The 25114-nt window shown below is 45.8% G+C and overlaps 1 pseudogene; it reads right to left on the bottom strand.

The window, feature by feature from the left end:
* Positions 1-4180: 4180 nt before the first annotated feature.
* Positions 4181-25114, bottom strand: part of LOC115136489 (biotin--protein ligase-like) — a 56410-nt pseudogene continuing 35476 nt past the window's right edge.

The raw sequence follows: 25114 nt of genomic DNA, 5'->3' as shown, positions 1-25114 counted from the left end.
GAGTTTGTACCTTCAGACACATGAAATGATTCAAAATGGCAACAGTTCACCTACCCAGCGCGCAGGGCAGCTGAATCAGGTGCACCTACCGCCAACAGCCGAGAGGAATAAGAAAAATTGTAACACAAGGTTTTAGTGTTTGGTTTTTACAGAAATGTTTGGCGATCACCTAGGAATGCCTTGGAGATAGACCAGTTGATTGCAATGGACCGGTTGGTGACCACTGCGCCATAAAGTTGAGTGAAGTTCCATCTTGTTCTTCTCTGTGAGATGATATTTATTTTGCATGGCAGTCCCAGGGGAGCTGCGCGGTGCTCTCAGGGCTACTGCGTGCAGCTCAGAGGGAACTTTGCTTAGGACACAGTCAGGGAGCTAGTTGGACAAGCCACAGTCACACAGCCAGAGATCCACATCTACTTGTAGTGTAAACTGAGCGTACAAAACAGTAGGACCACCTATTGAGTTGCACCACCTTTTGCCCTCAGAACAGCCTCAATTCATTGTGTTACGTTCCCCAGCAAGAAAACCCAAATATTGTCGCTCAAACAGAACAGGGAACTAACAGAGTCACTGACCAACAACCAAGATGAAACAGGCAGGGTTTTAGGAGTGGTCCTGAAAGACACTCATGGGGGTGTCCACTAAAAGTTTACTTACAAAAACACCTGGAACCTAAAAGACACCCACCATGAGCGCCCACTCAGTTCGCCCAAGAAGAGGCAAACAAAAGAAAAATCCACACCAAACTTAAAGACGGGAAGCAAACCAAAAAGGTGGAGCAAAACTAAATCAGGGAAAGCAGATAAAGGATTGTTTTTCTAGAAATCCAAATAGGGAAAGCCAACTAAAGGTGTTAACCCTTCGCATCTCTCAACATACCTGGAGCACTGGGCCAGCCACTCTTAAATAGCACCTGGGCCAGCACAGGTGAAGCACCTTCCCATTAACGAGATGGCAACCAGCACAGGTGCAATACATACTAACTAACGAGGTGACATCAGTCAGTGCGACCTACGTGCTAACGAGCTATACATACTAAAGTCCAACCTCAAAACATAAATGGAAAAAAATAAGCCTGTAACAGTTGGGGCATGGACTCTACAAGGTGTCAAGTGTTCCACAGGGATGCTCATGTTGACTCAAGTTTGCTGGATGTCCTTTGAATGGTGGACCAGTCCTGATACACACGGGAGGGAAACTGTTGTACGTGAAAAACCCAGCAGCATTGCAGTTCATGACACACTCAAACCGGTGTGCCTGGTACCTACTACCATACCCTGTTCAAAGGCACCTCAATCTTTTGTCTTGCCCACTCACCTTCTGAATGGCACACATACACAATCCATGTCTCAATTGTCTCAAGGCTTAAAAATCCTTCTTTAACATGTCTCCTCCCCTTCATCTACACTGATTTGAAGTGGATTTAACAAGTGTCATCGATAAGGGATCATAGCTTTCACCTGGTCAGTCTATGTCATGCAAAGAGCAGGTGTTCCTAATGTTTTGCGCCATCAGTGTCTATCAATTATGCTCCCAGCTATTTCTAAAGCAACCCAAAAGAACCATTGTGTTATTTGTGCTTCATGGAAAAATATGAGAAAAAGTAACACACAAAAAACAACATTACAAGTAACCACTGGGTATTTTCATGTTTCAAAGAGAGATTCAAATATTGAAATACAAGAATACACCTTCCAGTAGTTTTCAAAGCCCCTTCAGTGACATTCAGTATGTCCACTCTATATGCTTTTTTCACTGCTAGTCTTTGTTCAGGTTTCATCACGATGGGATATGAATAGTCAGTCAACCATTCCGTATCTAACCAGTACACATGGCAGAACGCTTATATTAAAATCTTCAGCAGAAAATCCTTTATTCCATCTTTCGTTCTGTTTTTGTATAACTTACAGAATACAGAATTAGCGTAAAAAGACACCAAGGATTCCTATCTTATTACCCTTTAAAACAGAGTGTTGTTTTTCTTGAAGACAAGCTCTGATATTTGAAGGTGAGCTAAAGGGCTCTGCTGTGTCCCTGGGGAGGCTGGATTGAGATTTGATATTATGCAGCCAATATTAAACAGGATATATCCATTTTGACCCTTGAGACCTGCCACTGAAATGGTTTAATAGGATATCGAGGAGGCGCTATTTATGGATCCAGAGGTAAGCTATTTACTTAATGAACTTTAGACTTGAGAAACTCAGGATTGTCTTTATAGTGGATACTACAGGGTACATGCATGCACACATCATCAGCTATATCAGCACGGTGCAGCTAAGACCTAAATCTCCATTGATCAAAATCGCTACATTGGAATCCAGTTGTTTTAATCAGCATTCAGAGGACTACGGTGATGCCTCAATAAGTAACACAGTATTCATACAACCAGGCACTGTCAATACCTCAATGTTGCCATTGAATACCCACTCTGTTAGCCTACATAATCTTTGATGAAACCATATTGGGTATATTTCCTAAAACCTGAGAAGGGGGAATGAGCTTGTAATGAGGTGAGGGCTGTGTCCAGTTTGTGGAGTTTGCATGCATATTTTCACCTAATCTAGCAGAGATGAGCCCAAGGCCTGAGGTGCTGAAGACAAATGAAGTGTCATTTAGGACCATTGGAATAAGCCCAACACAGTTGAAGAGCCCCCCCCCCGAGCCATTCCCTCTCCCTACTGGCCACCTGCACCAAAGGGCTCTCCCACACCTCATCACTCCCCCACCGGGAGGCGGAGGGAATCGGCTTCCCCCTCCCTCTCCCACTCCACAGCCACTGCTGGGCAAAGCTGGACTCAATCAACAGTGTTTTTCTCTTTAGTACAGCTCAAGGAGCATGGAGAAGGGAAAGGGAGAGCAAAGAGAGCAATAGGAACTCTCCTTCCTTTCGTTTAAGAGGCCCCTTTTTGTTGTCCAACGACAAGCCTTAAGATGGGAGACTGCGTTGTTGCAAACAGCATTATTTTGAAGCGGACTTGAAAGCCAATTTTGCTCTAGGGGTATTCATTAATGTGTCTACACCCTCATACCCTTGCAAAGGTATCAGAAAAATGATAAATCCCAGTCTAAGTCCAGTATATCTATTTATTTCAGTATAGTGATTGAATAATAGTGTTGCTCTTATTGGAAGGACAAGTTATATAATTGACACTTCAAAGGTTACCAAATAACCTTTAAGTGCAACCAGTATTCCTTTATCACATAATTACATAGTTATAGAATGATAATGTTTTACATCAATTGTGTGTGTTATCAAATATACAGATCATCTCTTTATCTTACAAATATGTATCTTGTCAGTCATTGAGTATCAATTATAGTCTCTGAAACTTAAAGGAAGCCTGTCCTAAAGAGTAAAAAAAAAGGCTTAAAGTAAATATGAACTTATAGTTCTCAAATTGATGAAGTTCTATGATAACACAAGTTAATACATGACTCAGTGCAACAGACTTCGTTTAGCCTGTAGCTCAGTAGAAACCAATGCTTAACAGTCCAGCAGTTGGGATAGGAGTCAGCCTTCGGGCAGTCGATCACAATGTGTTTGCACTTAGTGAATGCATTTGCATCTAAGTGTGGCCTCCCATGTCAATAGCATCATAACGTCTTTACGCAAATCAGATTTGGTACATTTCCAAGCGACACGTTAAAGACGTGTTTTAACATGTTAATAGCCCTCATGTCAATACCTCTGGAAAGAAATACTGTTGTCGACAGCTAGCACCTTCTCAATAGTCTTTGACTGTTGTAACTAAAGATATTACATGGAATACTACATTACAAAAGGAAATAATCCGTGTTGACAATTTGATTTTACAACCTTTGAACAAGATAACTGTTAAATAATACTTAAATCGTGCTATTGTATAGCATAATATAAGTGAATTTGGTGAATGACTAATTTTGTATTCTTCATAAATGACTGTATTTTAGAAATCCTGTAGCTACCAATTATAATATGATAGTAGACACACCTGGGTCCCGCTGAGACAGGGCAGAGGGCACATCAAGGTCAATGTAGTGTAAAAGCAATCCTATTCTGGAGATTGGGAGATGTTTATTGTTGTGACTGTGGCGAGATGTGGGATTAATTTCCTCTAGAATGACAATTAATATCATGATCAGCAGCTGCAGATTTTACAGACAGCATGCAGAGTACCGGTGCATTCTCGTTCTCTTTTAGCGGAATTGCTCTGTTGCACAATGCCCTCAAATAAATATCAGGACCAATGAAAATGTTTACTTTATGTGAAAAATTCATGAAACCAAACCCACTGAGGAGGAGTGGAGCGTACCACAGATTACAGTAGGGGTGTTGCAGCTTGTTTACCTGTGCACCCATCTCTTGTAGTAGAGGGGCAGGACGGCCTCTGACCCCTCTCCTGGAAGGCAGAGATGAGCTGCTTCAGGGAGGTGAGGGTGCGACCTATGAGCTGTGCTGAGCTCAGGGCCTCCATGCTGGTGCCACACTCTCGGTTGTGCTGCATCACCAGGTTGTTGATACAGATGGTGGGGTTGCTGTTGCTCCCATTGAAGCCACAGCCTGGAGAAGGAGATTGTTTAAAGATGTTCATTAAGAACAAACTCTTCACCAAGAGTAATATAAATGACTTTTTATCCAAGCACTGGCATAAACATCAACACAATCTAGCCTTAAATCCACGTTATGATTTAAGGCTAGACTAGATCATCCATTACACTGCACTGGCATTAACATAAATATAAGAGGATTCTGACCAACGAGGAGATGGAAGGTTGGTCCCATGACTGTTGATGTCACCAGCACTCTTCCAAGCTTCATCAGGTTACTGTAGTAAATGTCATTAGGCCACTTCACTCTGCGATCAATGTCCTAGAAAGAGACCAAAACTGAATATGAGATACACAAACATGTATGACAAATAAGTGGCACACAGAGGTACAATACATTACTAGTATATACTGTACAGGTACATAAGTACAAGTATTATGATACAGTATCCACTTAAAAACAAAACTCACTTGTAAGACATGATGCTACACATACAAACAGCAGATCTAATACTACAAGCTAAAACAGAGATAGAAAAAAAATCATAGTTTTACATGGCCTGTCTGTAAAACCAATCTGTAGAAGTGTCTCCATGGGTTCAAAATGCCATGCTGTATATCTGTCAACCTGAGCAGCTCTTCTGAGTCTGGCCGGCTTTGAAGATTAGGTTCTGCCCCATCTGCAGTACATCACCTAAAACGGCCACCATGTCTGTTTATATTTACCCGTAACTCATGCCCCACGTCTACATTTCTACAATGGCTTTGACAGGCCTATAGTACCTCCAAAAATGGCATATCCAGCCAAGACCTCTAGTCTTGATTAAGATAAATATTTAGGCAAAGTTTGCATTGGCTGTTATTTCATCACGTCCGGTAATACATCCTGTGCCATGCGTTGGCCTGTTCTACATGTTGGCTGACTGGCCAGAGCCCATAAACAACTGGGCAGTGTGACACCAGACTGTTTCTCATCAGACTCCCACACTGCAGTGCATATATTTTCTCACACACACAACACAAGCACCTGGAAGCAAAATAGGGCCCTTTTACACCATGTAAAATAAATGTTTAATGAGAAGGGGAGAAAGGAGGGTTCTAGCACAAAACCCTTTGATCAGTCAGTTGGACACACCATCCATTTGGAGAGGGAAGTGCATTGCGCTGAATAGAACAATAAGAAGAGGGACACCTGACTGGCTATGAACAGCTGTGTGAAACCTGGAGTCCCTTATTCAGGATAAGGAGTGCTCCCAATGGAAATGTATTAGTGTAGTAAGTCAAGTATTCTAGTGATGACAGGCTGAAGCTCAGTGACATGGATAGGGATAGGGTGGGTCTATGGCTATAGCTTGGAGATAGCATGGTGGTACCACGCAGCAGTATGCAGTGTTTGTACCTGGTAACCGGGCAGGGTGCGTACAACCTCCACCGTGGCCTCCACCAGGTGCTGCAGGAAGGGGATCCTCTGGCCCAGTCTGGAGCTCACAGACACCTGCACACTGAACACAGCACATCCCAGAGGACTCAGCCCCGCTTTCCCCCCGAAGCCTGACACACATGGAAAATACAACAACAAAAACACAAAGAGGCAGAGAGAGGAGACATGATGTAAACAATTTAGGTTATTCATTGTGATGAGGTACAACAATGAACCAATGTAGGTGCATTGAGACAGAGAGAGATAGAGCTGTGGCGGAAACTAACCTCTACCCTGGTCTGTCGAGCAGCTACAGACATTAAGCCCATTTCCTCAGGCAGCTGGAGCATCAACCTGGGGAGGACAGGAGGGAAGGAAGAAAAAGTGTCAAAAGAGGAAAGTGTTGCCTTCACATAACTGATTATAGTGATCAAGTATTACTCATACAATTGCAACACTCTGTAAATGAAAAGCTCCAAGAGAAATGGTAGTTGAGTAGCTACATTAGATCTGCATTCACTCATTGGTGTCGCTATGAGAATCATTTCCCAAAGTATTAGGTAGTTGAGGGGGAAGGGCTGAGTCGAGTGGTCCTTCTATCTCTCTCTCTCACACGCACACGTACACCCCCCCATCCCATCAGTGCCCAGCCCTTAGCCCCTCTGGACTGGAGTTGAACCACTGACCTTCCTATCACCAGGCGCTCCAGTCAAACAATCCCCCTCACCAAAGAAAACAAGTGTCCACTTGACCCCTGTGACACACACACATACACACACATGACACTCACAATAACGAGGTGTCAATCAAGGGATCTAATGCTAATTAATCACATAGTCAAGGTAGTATGCTTCCCTATGTGTGACGTATGTATACTTCAACAACTCACCAAAAACATAGGCCTACTTCATACGTGATTAATAGTCAAACACAAATACACAAGCAACTACCTTTCCATTGAGAGTAAAAAGAGGACTTTGTTTATCAATCATTTTAGAATGTTTCCTCCGTTCTCTCAAGTAGCTTGGCTGCAGGCGCCTGGTAGTTAATGTTTCCTTTCTAGAAGGCTCTGGGCTACTAGTGTCGCGCCGCATGGCCACCCTGCATTAATCACACTCTGTTAAAGATAAACTACTCAGCCAGTTGAGGTGTTAACTCTGCACCTCTCCTTTCACCCCAAACCCACATCACAAATGCTAGACACACACATAGGTCCTGGACACAATCTTATCTTAAACATTTGGTCAGCAAGATGTCTTTGCCATGTAAGGATGGTGTGTGTGTATACACTGAGCAGAGGGTAGAAAACGCACATTAATGTAAGCACACCTAGCTTGAATGACTCTGGAGTCTTTCTGTGCTAAACATTGTTATACAGTAAGTACACAAAGACTGACAAGACCCCATGGCCAATGTACACCTTGAAAACCAAAAACAAATCCACACTGCCAAAATAGACAGCGTTTGACCGTTGGATGCGACACACTGTCAATAACCGCGAAGCGAAATATTTCAACAAGCTGTCATCTCCAGAGAAAATGAATTGACCCAGAGGTCTTAGCCAAGAAGCCCTTCATCTACTGGCCCATTTTCAAAGACTGTGGAGCTGGCAGGGCAGATGAGAGAGAAGGGGAATGTGAGCTTTTCTGATGCAAAGAGGCCGTGTCAGCAAATCAGATTAGAACAGTCCCGTGTTAATCCTCCCAAACTCTGTGGCCAAACAGCCTTCATCTAAAGAGCCTTGTTAGGGACAGTGTTTATCAAAGGGATGGTTGGGGCTACTGCCACCACTGATGACTCAATCTAGGACTTAACATATGGTATGTCTAGCTGGATGTTACTAGGGCTCACTTTATTGTAGGGACTTGTTCATTGTGCTTGGATGTACAGCAATGTAGAATTATCACAATACATTTTTAAAAACACATTCTCAAATGTTAATCAAAACCAAATAAATCCAATCTCTCAGGTGAAAAATGACAGCCTGAGTGGGTTGGGGAGCTACTGAGCTGCAGACAAGAGATATATTTCTTGGAGTCATTTCATAATGTTATTGTTAGCTGCAAATCCCTTGATCTTTGTAAATGAGACTGGTGGAAGCCAAAAAGAGAAATAAGAGAAAATAAAATGTCAAAAAATAACCAGATTCTGATTTTGCAGATGTAAGAATTTGTCCTCTCAAACTGATAGTAATTAGATTGGACGTGGTATAATGGCCCAACGGCCCAAAAACGTGCCATCACGTGTTCTACGAGTAAAAACCAACAAAAACAAAGAACCTGGGCGTTTGCTGTGTCAAAAAACTCAAGCCTTGGAAATCTCTAGACACAAGGAAAACATGTTTTATTCTGCTGTACTTTATTTGACAAAATAAGATGAATAAAATGGGGAAGGAATACAAATAAAAAAGTAGCATGTAATTTAGGCTAATCAATTATGATGATGCTGAGTAATGCTTGGCCATGAACCTGTGATAAGAAAATAGTTTCATGGATGATTTAGTTAAAAAAAGGCATGATATCCTGTATACTGGCATAGTAAATGTGACACTGCTTTTATAAATTTTCCCTCACAGACACACACACACACACCTCCCAACCAGGCGAGGGGTGGCAGCCGGCTGCTCCCCGTGACAGTGTGTAGCTGCAGTTTGAGCTGTGTGTGTGTGAGAGCAGTGTGTGAGCCCTGTTAGCAGGAGCATGACCTCCCCGTGGCTGAGGCCAGTTAGGAGGTGGCCAGGCTCGCAGCACTGCGCAGGGGCCCTAATTGAGCGCTGGCGCAGTTTGGCAGGACCACCGGAGAACCCTGCGTGCCGCTCCGTGACGACGGCCGCCCCTTCACAATCAAGGCGTGAGGGGAGGCGAATGGGGGCCAGGCTAGCTCTTTGGAGTCCTTCAGCCCCAGGAATTATCTTTTAATAAGAACATCAGCGCCTTAACAAGGCTAGGAAGACAGGCGCTGACCTTCTCACCAAGCTGCCAGGATAGCGTTGTCCACCAATAAGTGTCTGATACAGCTAGGGGTGTAGGCAGCATGTGGGTGTGCACGTGCACTTCAATTTGTGTGTGTTAGAGGTGTGTGTGCGTGTGTGATTTTACGTTGTTTACAGCCAAGGAGGAAGGTAATGGACTGAGATGCAGTGGACTGAGATGCAGTGGACTGAGATGCAGTGGACTGAGATGCAGTGGACTGAGATGCAGTGGGAAGTGGGTGAAAAAAAGAGGAGATGTACTACTGGCAATGTGAGAAGATGCCTCCAAGTGTAGTAAGTTTGAAGCATCTCATGAAAAAAACACTGGGATGAATACTCAATGCACTTTTTAAGTTAGTAAGTGTGACATAACATGTACACTAAGTTTTACTCTAGCTGAAGTGTATTGGCAATATTCGCCCAAATCGTGGACCACTGATTCATATGGTTTGGTAATGGGTCAAATAAGTGCAAGTCAATTGCTTGCTCCAGCGTCCTTATTAGTCCAATGTCTCAAAAGCAGCTTTTTAAAAACAGTAGTAAGGTTACTGTGGTGAGTGGTAGAATTTGGAACTGGAGTGAGAGAGTGGCAGAGAGAGAGACAGAAAGAAAGAAAAGGAGAGCCACTTCCAGTCTGTCTCTTCCAGCCCAGCAGTGAGTCCCAGACTGGTCCAGTTTCCACTATAGAGTCAGTCCACAGCCCAGCCACAGAGAGAGGAGAAAGAAAAGCTGCATTGTCCCAAAGCTGGGAACCAAAATGAGCCGTTTCTGGGTGGAGGGTATTTTACCCCCCCCAAATGTCTCTTTTTCAGGGGCTTTGTCCCCTCTGAAATCAGTTCCCCCTTCTCTCCCTGGGCCAGCTTAGCATTGCAAACCAGCATCAAATTAATTTCTGCAACGCAAATATGAGATCAGCAACAGATCACACAAAACATCTCACTCCTAAACATGGTAATGCTCTTATATGCTCAATGGGAGGTTGTCAATAAAGGAGGGGGTGGGGGGTATGGGTGTTTGTGCGTGTACGAGGGGGTGGGGGGTATGGGTGTTTGTGCGTGTACATGTATATGAGTGCGTAGAAGCAAGTGCATGTGAGTGTATGTGTGTGTGTGTGCTTGAGTGAAGAGCCATCTCTAATAAGGGCCAGCTCAGCCAGTCCAGGGCTGTAAAGCTTGGGGGGCTAATGCATTCCTCTAGAAAGTTAATCTCATTTTGAAAGCACATCCACGGAGCGTCGTTGCCGCTGGCTCAGAGAAAAGCCCAAACGCATTAGAAAAATTCTCAGCAACGTCCACAAAGAGGGAGAGAAAAGGCCCACAATTAGCAATTAGATGGCTACAATGGCGGGGCTTTCACCTGCAAGTGAAACAAATGGACAAGGAAACTCTCCTCTCCCTGAATAGAATAAGAGCAGAGGAGAGAAAATGTAGTGAGAGACAAAAGATGAGGAGTTAATTCACACTGTTTTAGATGAGAAACCTCATGGTCTATACTAAAGGGAAGCAACACGTACTTCAGATCATTTGGATGGTGGTGTCTGTACTGCTCCAATAAGAAATATAAAACCTCCCCATGCCAGTGTACAGCTCCAATAAGAAATATAAAAACTCCTCATGCCAGTGTACTGCTCCAATAAGAAATACAAAACTCCCCATGCCAGTGTACTGCTCCAATAAGAAATCTAAAAACTCCTCATGCCAGTGTACTGCTCCAATAAGAAATACAAAAACTCCTCATGCCAGTGTACTGCTCCAATAAGAAACATAAAAACTCCTCATGCCAGTGTCCTGCTCCAATACGAAATGATAAAACCTCCCCATGCCAGTGTACTGCTCCAATAAGAAATGATAAAACCTCCCCATGCCAGTGTACTGCTCCAATAAGAAATATAAAAACTCCCCATGCCAGTGTACTGCTCCAATAAGAAATTATAAAAACTCCCCATGCCAGTGTACTGCTCCAATAAGAAATATAAAAACTCCCCATGCCAGTGTACTGCTCCAATAAGAAATATAAAACTCCCAGTGTACTGCTCCAATAAGAAATATAAAAACTCCTCATGCCAGTGTACTGCTCCAATAAGAAATATAAAAACTCCTCATGCCAGTGTACTGCTCCAATAAGAAATATAAAAACTCCTCATGCCAGTGTACTGCTCCAATAAGAAATATAAAAACTCCTCATGCCAGTGTACTGCTCCAATAAGAAATATAAAAACTCCTCATGCCAGTGTACTGCTCCAATAAGAAAAAGAAAACTCCCCATGCCAGTGTACTGCTCCAATAAGAAAAAGAAAACTCCTCATGCCAGTGTACTGCTCCAATAAGAAAAAGAAAACTCCTCATGCCAGTGTACTGCTCCAATAAGAAAAAGAAAACTCCTCATGCCAGTGTACTGCTCCAATAAGAAAAAGAAAACTCCTCATGCCAGTGTACTGCTCCAATGAGAAAAAGAAAACTCCTCATGCCAGTGTACTGCTCCAATAAGAAAAAGAAAACTCCCCATGCCAGTGTAAGTAAGTACAGTGCCTTCAGAAAATATATGTCAACTTTTTTAATTTGGACTATGACAGTCTACTACAAATCAGTCTGACAGTACTTTAGTCCTAATGAATAATGGTTTGAAGTGACTGAAATGCATCAGAAAGGAATTGGGAAGTTCAGAAGATCATCAGGCAAGAATTTTGTCAAATCTTCTGTGTAATCTTCCCCCAGTCTGATTTAATGCCTGGTCTTGTCCACTCTGTTCTAATGAGTCTTTTGAAGCTTGTTGGCATTGTAGGGGGATACAGAAGACACATACATGTTCGTGAGAGTCTTATCTTTCAGTGATGGGGTCAGAATATCTTGTAGCTTAAACCATTTAAAAGATAAAGCCACATTTGTAGGAAGAAAACAGAAACCGCTCTGTTTATTACAACCGCACCCCGGTTCTTTGAACCAACAGAAAAATATATATTTGGAGTTTCTCTCGCGACCCCATTCCCCATTTTCAAATTAGGTGACCCCACATGGAGTCACGACCACTGGTTTGGGAAACGCTGCTTTAACCACAAAGCCATTGTACTGCTGCAATAAGAATGCAACGTCCCTGTGATCCAACAAACATGTGACTCGGACAAAAAACAGTATTCATAATATGAAATAAATTATTGCATGTCTTAAGCAAGATGGTTTGCACGCTTCCCTCCAATATATCTGGGTTGCTGGTGGTGGCCCAACGATATGGCCAGCTTCTCCCTGAGCCTGGGCCTGTAGCACAAAACAGCTGTGTTGCTCTAGGTTGGTCTCCTCAAATCAGCAGCATGACCCTGATTGGGAACAGCAGCAGCCACATGTGCAGGGACTCCCTCCTCAACCTGCACCTTGCACCCACACACACTCTTTCCCCGCCCTCTCTCTACCTCTCTCTCTCGCCCCCTCCCCCTCCAACCCTCTCTATACACTTTAACCTGTTGGATGCAAAACAATGCTGTGACCTTTAACCAGAGGGAACTGATGTCTGAAGACCTCAGGTGAACAGTTACAGGTCCACTACTGTTAAACCTGAAAGAGCAGTGTCTTCAAGTAGGGAGAGGAAATGCAAAAAGGGATTAAGATAAAGAGAGAGGGAGAAATAGAGGTAAAGAGCAAGAGAGAGGGTGAGAGAGAGAAAGAGGGAGCGAAAGACAGGTAGAGTGTCTGAGTGCAAACACTGCAGCAGTAGTAACCCCTACTAGTCAATCACCAACTACATCCAGCAGGAGCATCCATTTCATCGCCGCTGACCGGGCCCGGCCAGAACAAAGACATTACAAGCCCAGAACAAAGACATTACAAAGTAGCACGTCTGGGAATGAAAGAGGGGACCAAAGCTCCCAGCAGAAGAGCAGGGTCCTTTTAAGTCCGGCCAGGCTTTTGTGTGGCTGGGGCTGGGGGGGGGCTGAGCCAAAGGGGTCACTTACCCAGGGCCAAGGGGTCAGAGGATAAATAGCCACCAGCCAAGTCATCTGTGGGACAAGTGGGGAGGAGTGGTAACTCACACCCCACTAGACTGACACATAGACAGGGTGTATGTGTGTGTCCCGGATTAGCGTAAAGGCTCAGTATGGAGGAGAACGGTGTGTGTGGGGGGGGTGTACCCCATTTTGGCGAGGGCTACCTGCAAGGTCTGAGCAGCAAAACAATGTATTTTAAACAGCTAACTTCCTGCAATTCTACACATTTTGTCATGGGGCAAAGCAACATTTGCAGTTTAATAGCTAATCTCATGCAATTCTACACATTTTGTCATGGGGCAAAGCAAAATTAGCAGTTTAATAGCTAATCTCATGCTATTCTACACATTTTGCCATGAGGCTGAGAGAAAATGTTGCTGTTTTCCTGCAACTCTACACATTTAGCTGCGGGGTTGTGTGGTACACCAGTGGGGGGTGGGGGGTTATACTTAACACATCACACACAGCAGACAGAAAGTGGATTTTAGCCCTCAGTAGACCTAGGGTTGAAGCTTTGCTCTGTTGGTTCTTCTCAAACACCAGATGAAGACTCACAAGGAATGGCTGTTGTGGTGTTGGCAAATAAAGAGCAACCCGTTTTTGACCACACTGACATGGATGACTGCCTCCATGTTACATAAATAATTACAGTAACTTTCAGACAATGTCAAAATTGTTTAATTTGACTGGATTTTCTTTTCCGATAATACAACTTTAATTCAAATATAACTCATCAGGCAGAGTGATATAAGTAATTTATTGGAGGATATTTTACTGAAAGCCATTTCCCCACCAAATAACTCTCCCATCCAATCTCCCAGATCAAAATATCTCAAATTAAGAGATTATTTCTGCTGTCGATGCTCATTTCCACAACTGGATTTGCGATGGTTAGTATAAGCAAGTTTGCATTGATCATCCGCCGGCAAAAAGTGATGGTCGATAGGAGAGGAAAAACTAATCTGGAAATGTGATTAATTGAGCTAATCCTGTTTCGTCAAAGAGCGGCGCAAATTATCATTTTCAAATAGCACCCTTGGAGGGGTTCAATGGGAGGCGTCGTCCATTACTAAGGGCAGACGAGGGCGGGATGCCCTCTTTTCCCTGACTTTGCTGGACCAGGCAAGACTGACCCTTTAATGGCCCTAATAGAGCTTCAGTCAGAAAGCTCACTCTTTAGAACATATGGAGGGATGCCACTTGATGTCTCTCTTTGGAGTTAGTGCTTTTCTGTGATGTCTTTGTTTTAGGACCTACTGTGCCTTCAGAAAGTATTCATACCCCTTGACATATTCCGCATTTTGTTGTGTTACAGTCTGAATTCAAAATAGATTAAATAGGTTTTTTTCCTCACCCATCTACACACCATACCCCATAATGACAAAGTGAAAACATGTTTATATATATATTTTTTCAAATGTATTGAAACTTAAATACAGACAAATCTAATTTATATAGGTATTCACACCCCTGAGTACTTTGTAGAAGCACCTTTGGCAGCGATTACAGCTGTGAGACTTTCTGGGTAAGTCTCTAAGAGCTTTCCACACCTGGATTGTGCAACATTTGCCCATTATTTAAGTTAAAACTGTAACTCAGTCACTCAAGAACATTGACTTTCTTCTTTGTAAGCAACTCCAGTGTATATTTGGCCTTGTGTTTTATGTTATTTTCCTACGGAAAGGTGAATTCATCTCCAAATGTCTGGTGGAAAGCAGACTGAACCAAGTTTTCCTCTAGGATTTTTCCTGTACTAAGCTCCATTACATGTATTTTTTATCCTGAAAAACTTCCCCGTCCTTAATGATTACAAGCATACCCATAACATGATGCAGCCACCACTATGCTTGAAAATATGGAGGGTGGTACTCAGTAATGTGTTATATTGGACTTACCCCAAACATAACGGTTTGTATTCAGTACATAAAGTTAACTGCTTTGCTACATTTTTTGCAGTATTACTTTAGTGCCTTGTTGCATTAGGTTAGTATTGTGGAGTGAATACAATGTTGTTGACCCATCCCTATCAAAGCCATTAAAGTCACCATTGGCCTCATAGTGACATCCCTGAGCAGTTTCCTTCCTCTTCAGCAACTGAGTTAGGAAGGACACCTGTACCTTTGTAGAGACTGGTACACCATCCACAGTGTAATGAATAACTTCTCCTTGCTCAAAGAGATATTCAATGTCTGCTTTTTTATTTTTTACCCGTCTACCAAAAGGTCTGGTATTTGTGGTTGACTAAGGGACCATACAGATAATTGTATGTGTGGGGTGCAGAGATGAGGTTGTCATTCAAAAATCATGTTCAACACTATTATTGCACACAGAGTGAGTCCCTGCAACGTATTATGTGACTTGTTAAGCACATTTTTACTCCTGAACTTATGTATGCTTGCAATAACAAAGAGGTTGAATACTTATTGACTCAATACATTTTAGATTTTCATTTTTTATTAATTTGTAAACATTTCTAAAAACAGAATTCCATTTTGATGTTATGGGGTATTGTGTGTAGGCCAGTAAAAAAAATTGGAATCCATTTGAAATTTAGGCTGTAACAACAAAATGTGGAACATGTCAAGGCGTTATGAAAACTTATTCAAGGCACTGTATGTCTTGGAGAGGATGTTGGTCTTTCCTTGGAACTTGTGTTTTCATGACATAGGTAGAACCTTTATCACAAAGTGTTGAGCCCATATTTTTCTGCTCCCTGATGATGATACCTATTGCATTTCTGACTACAAAATATGTTCATAAAGTTAACTCCTCCGTGTCTTGTTCATGTGTTCCAGAGGGTGTTTTTCCCACTTGTGCAAGTGTGTGTGTCTCTCTCTCTCTCCTTCTCCACTTGAACTCTTATCTGAAGCCTATGCTCTGCAATGCCCTCTCCTCCAGCCTAACCTGCAGATTCCATCTCCTTAGAATGCCGACTCACTAGAGACTTTAACTTTAACGCCAGCCTGCCGTGCCAGATGTTCACCAGAATATGAAATGAGGACTTTAGGCATCTGCTTACAATTTTCAATAATTGCAGGTAGAGCATGCAAGGTCAATTGGACCAATTTTATTTTTATGTACAAACCTGCTGCTGCAGTTATGGGGCGTCCATTTTCCCTCTCTTTCTCTCTCGCTCTCCCTCTCTCATTTTTCGCTGCACAAGGTTCATATTTTTCACAGGAAACAGGACCTTAATTCCATACAGTGTCTGTTTGGATTTTGGATTCCCTGTCAAAACAAACAGTGATTGCCGGGGCTTTGGCCCAACAACTGGGCCGCTTTAACCAGAAGAGCCCCTTGTTCGCCCTGTTTGTCTTATTCCCACTTCCAGAGGAGGAAGGTGTTTTGCTCCCATTAGCTAAACAGGGTCCTGTTTATGTCCCTGCAACTCAAACCAAATACACGGTGGGTTTTCACTGCTAAATTACACTGCTGGTGGTCATCTTTCAAGTCATTCTTTTTAGAAAGTAACTCAAATTCAGAAAGTCAAGCATATGCTGTTGGTGGTAATGAAGGATAAAATCATTTTTCTCACTCAAACAAAACTAACTGAGAAGTATGATAAATGATTAACCACATTATAGAAGACTGAGAACATTTGTATTTTACATCCATTACTTGTTCCTCTCACCAGGGCCAAACTTTGTTTAGTTAGAAAAGGAGAAGAAGTTAGAGGAGAGTAAAAGTGGGCCCTTGGGTTTTCTGTACGGGCCTGCTGCCTGGCCTGGGATAGAGAGAGAAATGGAAGGAGAGACCGCCGGACAAAAGTAAGTGTGGCGCTCCAGGGGCTAGGATCAGGTTCACCAGAGCAGGAAAAGCATCATTATGTCTCTCTGGGCCCAGTGGAGTAGTGTTCAGGAACACCATGGGGTCTTATTCCCACCTTGTTCACAAATAAACACTTCCACGCCGTTAACAACCAGCCTGGCAGCCAATTGGCCTTAACAAAACAGGCTCTTTAAACGGCTATCGGATGCAGAATGCGCCTCCCCAGTGAACTCGAGGGAGATGTCTGTCTGGGTGAGGGGTTGCTACCAATCTGTTTTGATGCCACACACCACCATCGAGAAATTATTCTGACTATCAAACAATACTAACTAGTTGTCACAGTCAGCATCCTTATAATCCTTATACATCCCAAGATAGCAGCATCCTTATAAAATGTTTCAAAGGCTTTTGGTCTGATGTCTAAAGTCATGAGATAAAATAAGTGTGAGTGGGCAGCAGGCAGGGTTAGTGAGTGTGTAGTGGTGGGGTTAGTGAGTGTGAGGTGGAGGGGTTTGTGAGTGTGTAGTGGTGGGGTTAGCGAGTGTGTAGTGGAGGGGTTAGCGAGTGTGTAGTGGAGGGGTTAGCGAGTGTGTAGTGGAGGGGTTAGGGAGTGTATAGTGGAGGGGTTAGTGAGTGTATCGTGGAGGGGTTAGTGAGTGTATCGTGGAGGGGTTAGTGAGTGTGTAGCGGTGGGGTTAGTGAGTGTGTAGTGGAGGGGTTAGTGAGTGTATAGCGGTGGGGTTAGTGAGTGTGTAGTGGAGGGGTTACTGAGTGTGAGGTAGAGGGGTTTGTGAGTGTGTAGAGGTGGGGTTAGTGAGTGTGTAACAGAGGGGTTAGATGGTGTGTAGCGGTGGGGTTTGTGAGTGTATAGTGGAGGGGTTAGATGGTGTGTAGCAGTGGGGTTAGTGAGTGTATAGTGGAGGGGTTAGCGAGTGTGTAGTGGAGGGGTTAGCGAGTGTGTAGTGGAGGGGTTAGCGAGTGTGTAGTGGAGGGGTTAGGGAGTGTATAGTGGAGGGGTTAGTGAGTGTATCGTGGAGGGGTTAGTGAGTGTATCGTGGAGGGGTTAGTGAGTGTGTAGCGGTGGGGTTAGTGAGTGTGTAGTGGAGGGGTTAGTGAGTGTGTAGTGGAGGGGTTAGTGAGTGTATAGCGGTGGGGTTAGTGAGTGTGTAGTGGAGGGGTTACTGAGTGTGAGGTAGAGGGTTTGTGAGTGTGTAGAGGTGGGGTTAGTGAGTGTGTAACAGAGGGGTTAGATGGTGTGTAGCGGTGGGGTTTGTGAGTGTATAGTGGAGGGGTTAGATGGTGTGTAGCAGTGGGGTTAGTGAGTGTATAGTGGAGGGGTTAGCGAGTGTGTAGTGGAGGGGTTAGGTGTGTAGGTTAGCGAGTGTGTAGTGGTGGGGTTAGTGAGTGTGTAACAGAGGGGTTAGGGAGTGTATAGTGGTGGGGTTAGTGAGTGTTATGAGTGTGTGCGTGGTTAGGGTGTTAGTGGAGTGTTAGTGATTTGAGGGGTTAGTGAGTGTATCGTGGAGGGGTTAGTGAGTGTGTAGCGGTGGGGTTAGTGAGTGTGTAGTGGAGGGGTTAGTGAGTGTATAGCGGTGGGGTTAGTGAGTGTGTAGTGGAGGGGTTACTGAGTGTGAGGTAGAGGTTGTGAGTGTGTAGAGGTGGGGTTAGTGAGTGTGTAACAGAGGGTTAGATGGTGTGTAGCGGTGGGGTTTGTGAGTGTATAGTGGAGGGTTAGATGGTGTGTAGCAGTGGGGTTAGTGAGTGTATAGTGGAGGGGTTAGCGAGTGTGTAGTGGAGGGGTTAGTGAGTGTGTAGAGGTGGGGTTAGTGAGTGTGTAACAGAGGGGTTAGATGGTGTGTAGTGGGGTTTGTGAGTGTATAGTGGAGGGTTAGATGGTGTGTAGTTAGTGAGTGGGGTTAGTGAGTGTATAGTGGAGGGGTTAGTGTAGTGGAGGGTGTGTGTGAGTGGAGGGGTGTAGTGGAGGGTTAGTGTATAGTGGAGGGTTAGTGAGTGTATCGTGGAGGGTTAGTGAGTGTGTAGCGGTGGGGTTAGTGAGTGTGTAGTGGAGGGGTTAGTGAGTGTATAGCGGTGGGGTTAGTGAGTGTGTAGTGGAGGGGTTACTGAGTGTGAGGTAGAGGGGTTTGTGAGTGTGTAGAGGTGGGGTTAGTGAGTGTGTAACAGAGGGGTTAGATGGTGTGTAGCGGTGGGGTTTGTGAGTGTATAGTGGAGGGGTTAGATGGTGTGTAGCAGTGGGGTTAGTGAGTGTGGTGTGTAGTGGAGGGGTTAGCGAGTGTGTAGTGGAGGGGTTAGTGAGTGTGTAGTGGTGGGGTTAGTGAGTGTGTAGTGGAGGGGTTAGTGAGTGTGTAGTGGAGGGGTTAGTGAGTGTGTAGCGGTGGGGTTAGTGAGTGTGTAGTGGTGGGGTTAGTGAGTGTGTAGCGGTGGGGTTAGTGAGTGTGTAGTGGTGGGGTTAGTGAGTGTGTAGTGGTGGGGTTAGTGAGTGTGTAGTGGTGGGGTTAGTGAGTGTGTAGTGGTGGGGTTAGTGAGTGTGTAGTGGAGGGGTTGGTGAGTGTGTAGTGGTGGGGTTAGTGAGTGTGTCGTGGAGGGGTTAGTGAGTGTGTAGTGGAGGGGTTAGTGAGTGTGTAGTGGAGGGGTTAGATGGTGTGTAGCGGTGGAGTTAGTGAGTGTATAGTGGAGGGGTTAGCAAATGTGATTTGGAGGGGTTAGATGGTGTGTAGCAGTGGGGTTAGTGAGTGTGTAGTGGAGGGGTTAGTGAGTGTATAGTGGAGGGGTTTGTGAGTGTGTAGTGGTGGGGTTAGTGAGTGTGTAGAGGTGGGGTTAGTGAGTGTGTAGCGGTTAGTGGGTTAGTGAGTGTGTAGCGATGGGGTTAGTGAGTGTGTAGCGGTGGGGTTAGTGAGTGTGTAGCGGTGGGGTTAGTGAGTGTGTAGCGGTGGGGTTAGTGAGTGTGTAGCGGTGGGGGTTAGTGAGTGTGTAGCAGTGGGGTTAGTGAGTGTGTAGAGGTGGGGTTAGTGAGTGTGTAGCGGTGTGGTTAGTGAGTGTATAGTGGAGGGTTAGCAAATGTGATTTGGAGGGGTTAGCAAAGTGTGTAGTGGAGGGGTTAGTGAGTGTGTAGCGGTGGGGTTAGTGAGTGTGTAGTGGTGGGGTTAGTGAGTGTGTAGTGGTGGGGTTAGTGAGTGTGTAGTGGTGGGGTTAGTGAGTGTGTAGTGGTGGGGTTAGTGTGTGTAGTGGAGGGGTTGGTGAGTGTGTAGTGGTGGGGTTAGTGAGTGTGTCGTGGAGGGGTTAGTGAGTGTGTAGTGGAGGGTTAGATGGTGTGTAGCGGTGGAGTTAGTGAGTGTATAGTGGAGGGGTTAGCAAATGTGATTTGGAGGGGTTAGATGGTGTGTAGCAGTGGGGTTAGTGAGTGTGTAGTGGAGGGGTTAGTGAGTGTATAGTGGAGGGGTTTGTGAGTGTGTAGTGGTGGGGTTAGTGAGTGTGTAGAGGTGGGGTTAGTGAGTGTGTAGCGGTTGGGTTAGTGAGTGTGTAGCGATGGGGTTAGTGAGTGTGTAGCGGTGGGGTTAGTGAGTGTGTAGCGGTGGGGTTAGTGAGTGTGTAGCGGTGGGGTTAGTGAGTGTGTAGCGGTGGGGTTAGTGAGTGTGTAGCGGTGGGGTTAGTGAGTGTGTAGAGGTGGGGTTAGTGAGTGTGTAGCGGTGTGGTTAGTGAGTGTATAGTGGAGGGGTTAGCAAATGTGATTTGGAGGGGTTAGCGAGTGTGTAGTGGAGGGGTTAGTGAGTGTGTAGTGGTGGGATTAGTGAGTGTGTAGTGGGGGTTAGTGAGTGTGTAGTTGAGGGTTTGTGAGTGTATAGTGGAGGGGTTAGTGAGTGTGTAGTGGTGTGGTTAGTGAGTGTGTAGCGGAGGGGTTAGTGAGTGAGGTGGAGGGGTTAGCGAGTGTATAGTGGAGGGGTTAGTGAGTGTATAGTGGAGGGGTTAGTGAGTGTATAGTGGAGGGGTTAGTGAGCGTGTAGCGGTGGGGTTAGTGAGTATGTAGTTGAGGGGTTAGCGAGTGTATAGTGGAGGGGTTAGTGAGTGTATAGTGGAGGGGTTACTGAGTGTATTGTGGAGGGGTTAGCGAGTGTGTAGCGGTGGGGTTAGTGAGTGTGTGGTGGAGAGGTTGTTGAGTGTATAACGGAGGGGTTAGATGGTGTGTAGCAGTGGGGTTAGTGAGTGTGTAGTGGAGGGGTTTGTGAGTGTGTAGAGGTGGGGTTAGTGAGTGTGTAAAGGAGGGGTTAGATGGTGTGTAGTGGTGGAGTGAGTGAGTGTATAGTGGAGGGGTTAGTGTGTGTATAGTGGTGTGGTTAGTGAGTGTGTAGAGGTGGGGTTAGTGAGTTTGTAGAGGTGGGGTTAGTGAGTGTGAAGTGGAGGGGTTTGTGAGTGTGTAGTGGATGGGTTAGTGAGTGTGTAGTGGAGGGGTTAGCGAGTGTGTAGCGGTGGGGTTAGTGAGTATGTAGTTGAGGGGTTAGTGAGTGTGTAGCGGTGGGGTTAGTGAGTGTGTGGTGGAGAGGTTGTTGAGTGTATAACGGAGGGGTTAGATGGTGTGTAGCAGTGGGGTTAGTGAGTGTGTAGTGGAGGGGTTTGTGAGTGTGTAGAGGTGGGGTTAGTGAGTGTGTAAAGGAGGGGTTAGATGGTGTGTAGTGGTGGAGTGAGTGAGTGAGTGAGTGTATAGTGGAGGGGTTAGTGTGTGTATAGTGGAGGGGTTTGTGAGTGTGTAGTGGTGGGGTTAGTGAGTGTGTAGAGGTGGGGTTAGTGAGTTTGTAGAGGTGGGGTTAGTGAGTGTGTAGCGGTTGGGTTAGTGAGTGTGTAGCGGTGGGGTTAGTGAGTGTGTAGCGGTGGGGTTAGTGAGTGTGTAGCGGTGGGGTTAGTGAGTGTGTAGAGGTGGGGTTAGTGAGTTTGTATAGTTGGGGTTAGTGAGTGTGTAGCGGTTGGGTTAGTGAGTGTGTAGTGGAGGGGTTGGTGAGTGTGTAGCGGTGGGGTTAGTGAGTGTGTAGTGGAGGGTTAGTGAGTGTGAGGTGGAGGGGTTTGTGAGTGTGTAGAGGTGGGGTTAGTGAGTGTGTAACGGAGGGGTTAGTGAGTGTGTAACGGAGGGTTAGATGGTGTGTAGTGGTTGAGTTAGTGAGTGTATAGTGGAGGGTTAGCAAATGTGATTTGGAGGGGTTAGCGAGTGTGTAGCGGTGGGGTTAGTGAGTGTGTAGTGGAGGGGTTAGTGAGTGTGTAGTGGTGGGATTAGTGAGTGTGTAGTGGGGGGGTTAGTGAGTGTGTAGTTGAGGGGTTTGTGAGTGTTTAGTGGAGGGGTTAGTGAGTGTGTAGTGGTGTGGTTAGTGAGTGTGTAGAGGTGGGGTTAGTGAGTTTGTAGAGGTGGGGTTAGTGAGTGTGAAGTGGAGGGGTTTGTGAGTGTGTAGTGGATGGGTTAGTGAGTGTGTAGTGGAGGGGTTAGCGAGTGTGTATTGGGGTTAGTGAGTATGTAGTTGAGGGGTTAGTGAGTGTGTAGTGGATGGGGTTAGCGAGTGTATAGTGGAGGGTTAGTGAGTGTATAGTGGAGGGGTTAGTGAGTGTATTGTGGAGGGGTTAGCGAGTGTGTAGCGGTGGGGTTAGTGAGTGTGAGGTGGAGAGGTTGTTGAGTGTATAACGGAGGGGTTAGATGGTGTGTAGCAGTGGGGTTAGTGAGTGTGTAGTGGAGGGGTTAGTGAGTGTGAGGTAGAGAGGTTGTTGAGTGTATAACGGAGGGGTTAGATGGTGTGTAGCAGTGGGGTTAGTGAGTGTGTAGCGGTGGGGTTAGTGAGTGTGTAGCAGTGGGGTTAGTGAGTGTGTAGAGGTGGGGTTAGTGAGTTTGTAGAGGTGGGGTTAGTGAGTTTGTAGAGGTGGGGTTAGTGAGTGTGTAGTGGTTGGGTTAGTGAGTGTGTAGCGGGGGGGTTAGTGAGTGTGTAGCAGTGGGGTTTGTGAGTGTGTAGAGGTGGGGTTAGTGAGTTTGTAGTGGTGGGGTTAGTGAGTGTGTAGCGATGGGGTTAGTGAGTGTGTAGTGGGGTTAGTAGGTGTGTAGTGGGGTTAGTGAGTGTGTAGCGGTTGGGTTAGTGAGTGTGTAGCGGTTGGGTTAGTGAGTGTGTAGCGATGGGGTTAGTGAGTGTATTGTGGAGGGGTTAGCGAGTGTGTAGTGGTGGGGTTAGTGAGTGTGTAGTGGAGGGGTTAGTGAGTGTGAGGTGGAGAGGTTGTTGAGTGTATAACGGAGGGGTTAGATGGTGTAGCAGTGGGGTTAGTGAGTGTGTAGTGGAGGGGTTAGTGAGTGTGAGGTGGAGAGGTTGTTGAGTGTATAACGGAGGGGTTAGATGGTGTGTAGCAGTGGGGTTAGTGAGTGTGTAGTGGAGGGGTTAGTGAGTGTATAGTGGAGGGATTTGTGAGTGTGTAGTGGTGGGGTTAGTGAGTGTGTAGAGGTGGGGTTAGTGAGTTTGTAAAGGTGGGGTTAGTGAGTGTGTAGTGTTGGGTTAGTGAGTCTGTTGGATGGGGTTAGTGAGTGTGTAGCGATGGGGTTAGTGAGTGTGTAGTTGGGTTAGTGAGTGTGTAGCGATGGGGTTAGTGAGTGTGTAGGGAGGGGTTGTGAGTGTGTAGCGATGGGGTTAGTGAGTGTGTAGTTAGTGGGTTAGTGAGTGTGGTTAGTGATGGGGTTAGTGAGTGTGTAGCGATGGGGTTAGTGAGTGTGTAGCGATGGGGTTAGTGAGTGTGTAGCGGTGGGGTTAGTGAGTGTGTAGCGGTGGGGTTAGTGAGTGTGTGTAGCGATGGGGTTAGTGAGTGTGTAGCGGTTGGGTTAGTGAGTGTGTAGCGATGGGGTTAGTGAGTGTGTAGCGGTGGGGTTAGTAGGTGTGTAGTGGTGGGGTTAGTGAGTGTGTAGCGGTGGGGTTAGTGAGTGTGTAGTGGAGGGGGGTGAGTGTGTAGCGGTGGGGTTAGTGAGTGTGTAGTGGAGGGGTTAGTGAGTGTGAGGTGGAGGGGTTGTGAGTGTGTTGGGGTTAGTGAGTGTGTAACGGAGGGGTTAGATGGTGTGTAGTGGTTGAGTTAGTGAGTGTATAGTGGAGGGGTTAGTGATGTGATTTGGAGGGGTTAGTGTGTAGCGGTGGGGTTAGTGAGTGTGTAGTGGAGGGTTAGTGAGTGTGTAGTGGTGGGATTAGTGAGTGTGTAGTGGGGGGTTAGTGAGTGTGTAGTGGAGGGGTTAGTGAGTGTGTATAGCGGTGGGGTTAGTGAGTGTGAGTAGAGGGTGTGGGTGTGAGTGTGTGGGGTTGGGTTAGTGAGTGTGTAACAGAGGGGTTAGATGGTGTGTAGTGGTGGGGTTTGTGAGTGTATAGTGGAGGGGTTAGATGGTGTGTAGCAGTGGGGTTAGTGAGTGTATAGTGGAGGGGTTAGTGAGTGTGTAGTGTGGAGGGGTTAGTGAGTGTGTAGTGGTGGGGTTAGTGAGTGTGTAGTGGAGGGTGTTAGTGAGTGTATAGTGGAGGGATTTGTGAGTGTGTAGTGGTGGGGTTAGTGAGTGTGTAGAGGTGGGGTTAGTGAGTTTGTAGAGGTGGGGTTAGTGAGTGTGTAGCGGTTGGGTTAGTGAGTCTGTTGCGATGGGGTTAGTGAGTGTGTAGTGGAGGGGTTAGTGAGTGTGTAGCGGTGGGGTTAGTGAGTGTGTAGCGGTGGGGTTAGTGAGTGTGTAGCGAGTGGGGTTAGTGAGTGTGTAGAGATGGGGTTAGTGAGTGTGTAGCGATGGGGTTAGTGAGTGTGTAGCGAGGGGTTAGTGAGTGTGTAGCGATGGGGTTAGTGAGTGTGTAGCGGTGGGGTTAGTGAGTGTGTAGCGGTGGGGTTAGTGAGTGTGTAGCGATGGGGTTAGTGAGTGTGTAGCGGTGGGGTTAGTGAGTGTGTAGCGATGGGGTTAGTGAGTGTGTAGCGGTGGGGTTAGTAGGTGTGTAGTGGTGGGGTTAGTGAGTGTGTAGCGGTGGGGTTAGTGAGTGTGTAGTGGAGGGGTTGGTGAGTGTGTAGCGGTGGGGTTAGTGAGTGTGTAGTGGAGGGGTTAGTGAGTGTGAGGTGGAGGGGTTTGTGAGTGTGTAGAGGTGGGGTTAGTGAGTGTGTAACGGAGGGGTTAGATGGTGTGTAGTGGGGTTAGTGAGTGTGTGGAGGGGTTAGCAAATGTGATTTGGAGGGGTTAGTAGTGTGTAGCGGTGGGGTTAGTGAGTGTGTAGTGGAGGGTTAGTGAGTGTGTAGTGGTGGGATTAGTGAGTGTGTAGTGGGGGGTTAGTGAGTGTGTAGTGGAGGGGTTAGTGAGTGTGTAGCGGTGGGGTTAGTGAGTGTGTAGTGGAGGGGTTACTGAGTGTGAGGTAGAGGGTTTGTGAGTGTGTAGAGGTGGGGTTAGTGAGTGTGTAACAGAGGGGTTAGATGGTGT

The sequence above is a fragment of the Oncorhynchus nerka genome, linkage group LG10, assembly GCF_034236695.1.
Source record: "Oncorhynchus nerka isolate Pitt River linkage group LG10, Oner_Uvic_2.0, whole genome shotgun sequence".
Lineage (NCBI taxonomy): Eukaryota > Metazoa > Chordata > Actinopteri > Salmoniformes > Salmonidae > Oncorhynchus > Oncorhynchus nerka.
The sequence above is the reverse complement of the archived record's forward strand: the minus strand, read 5'-3'. Positions and strand labels throughout refer to the sequence as shown.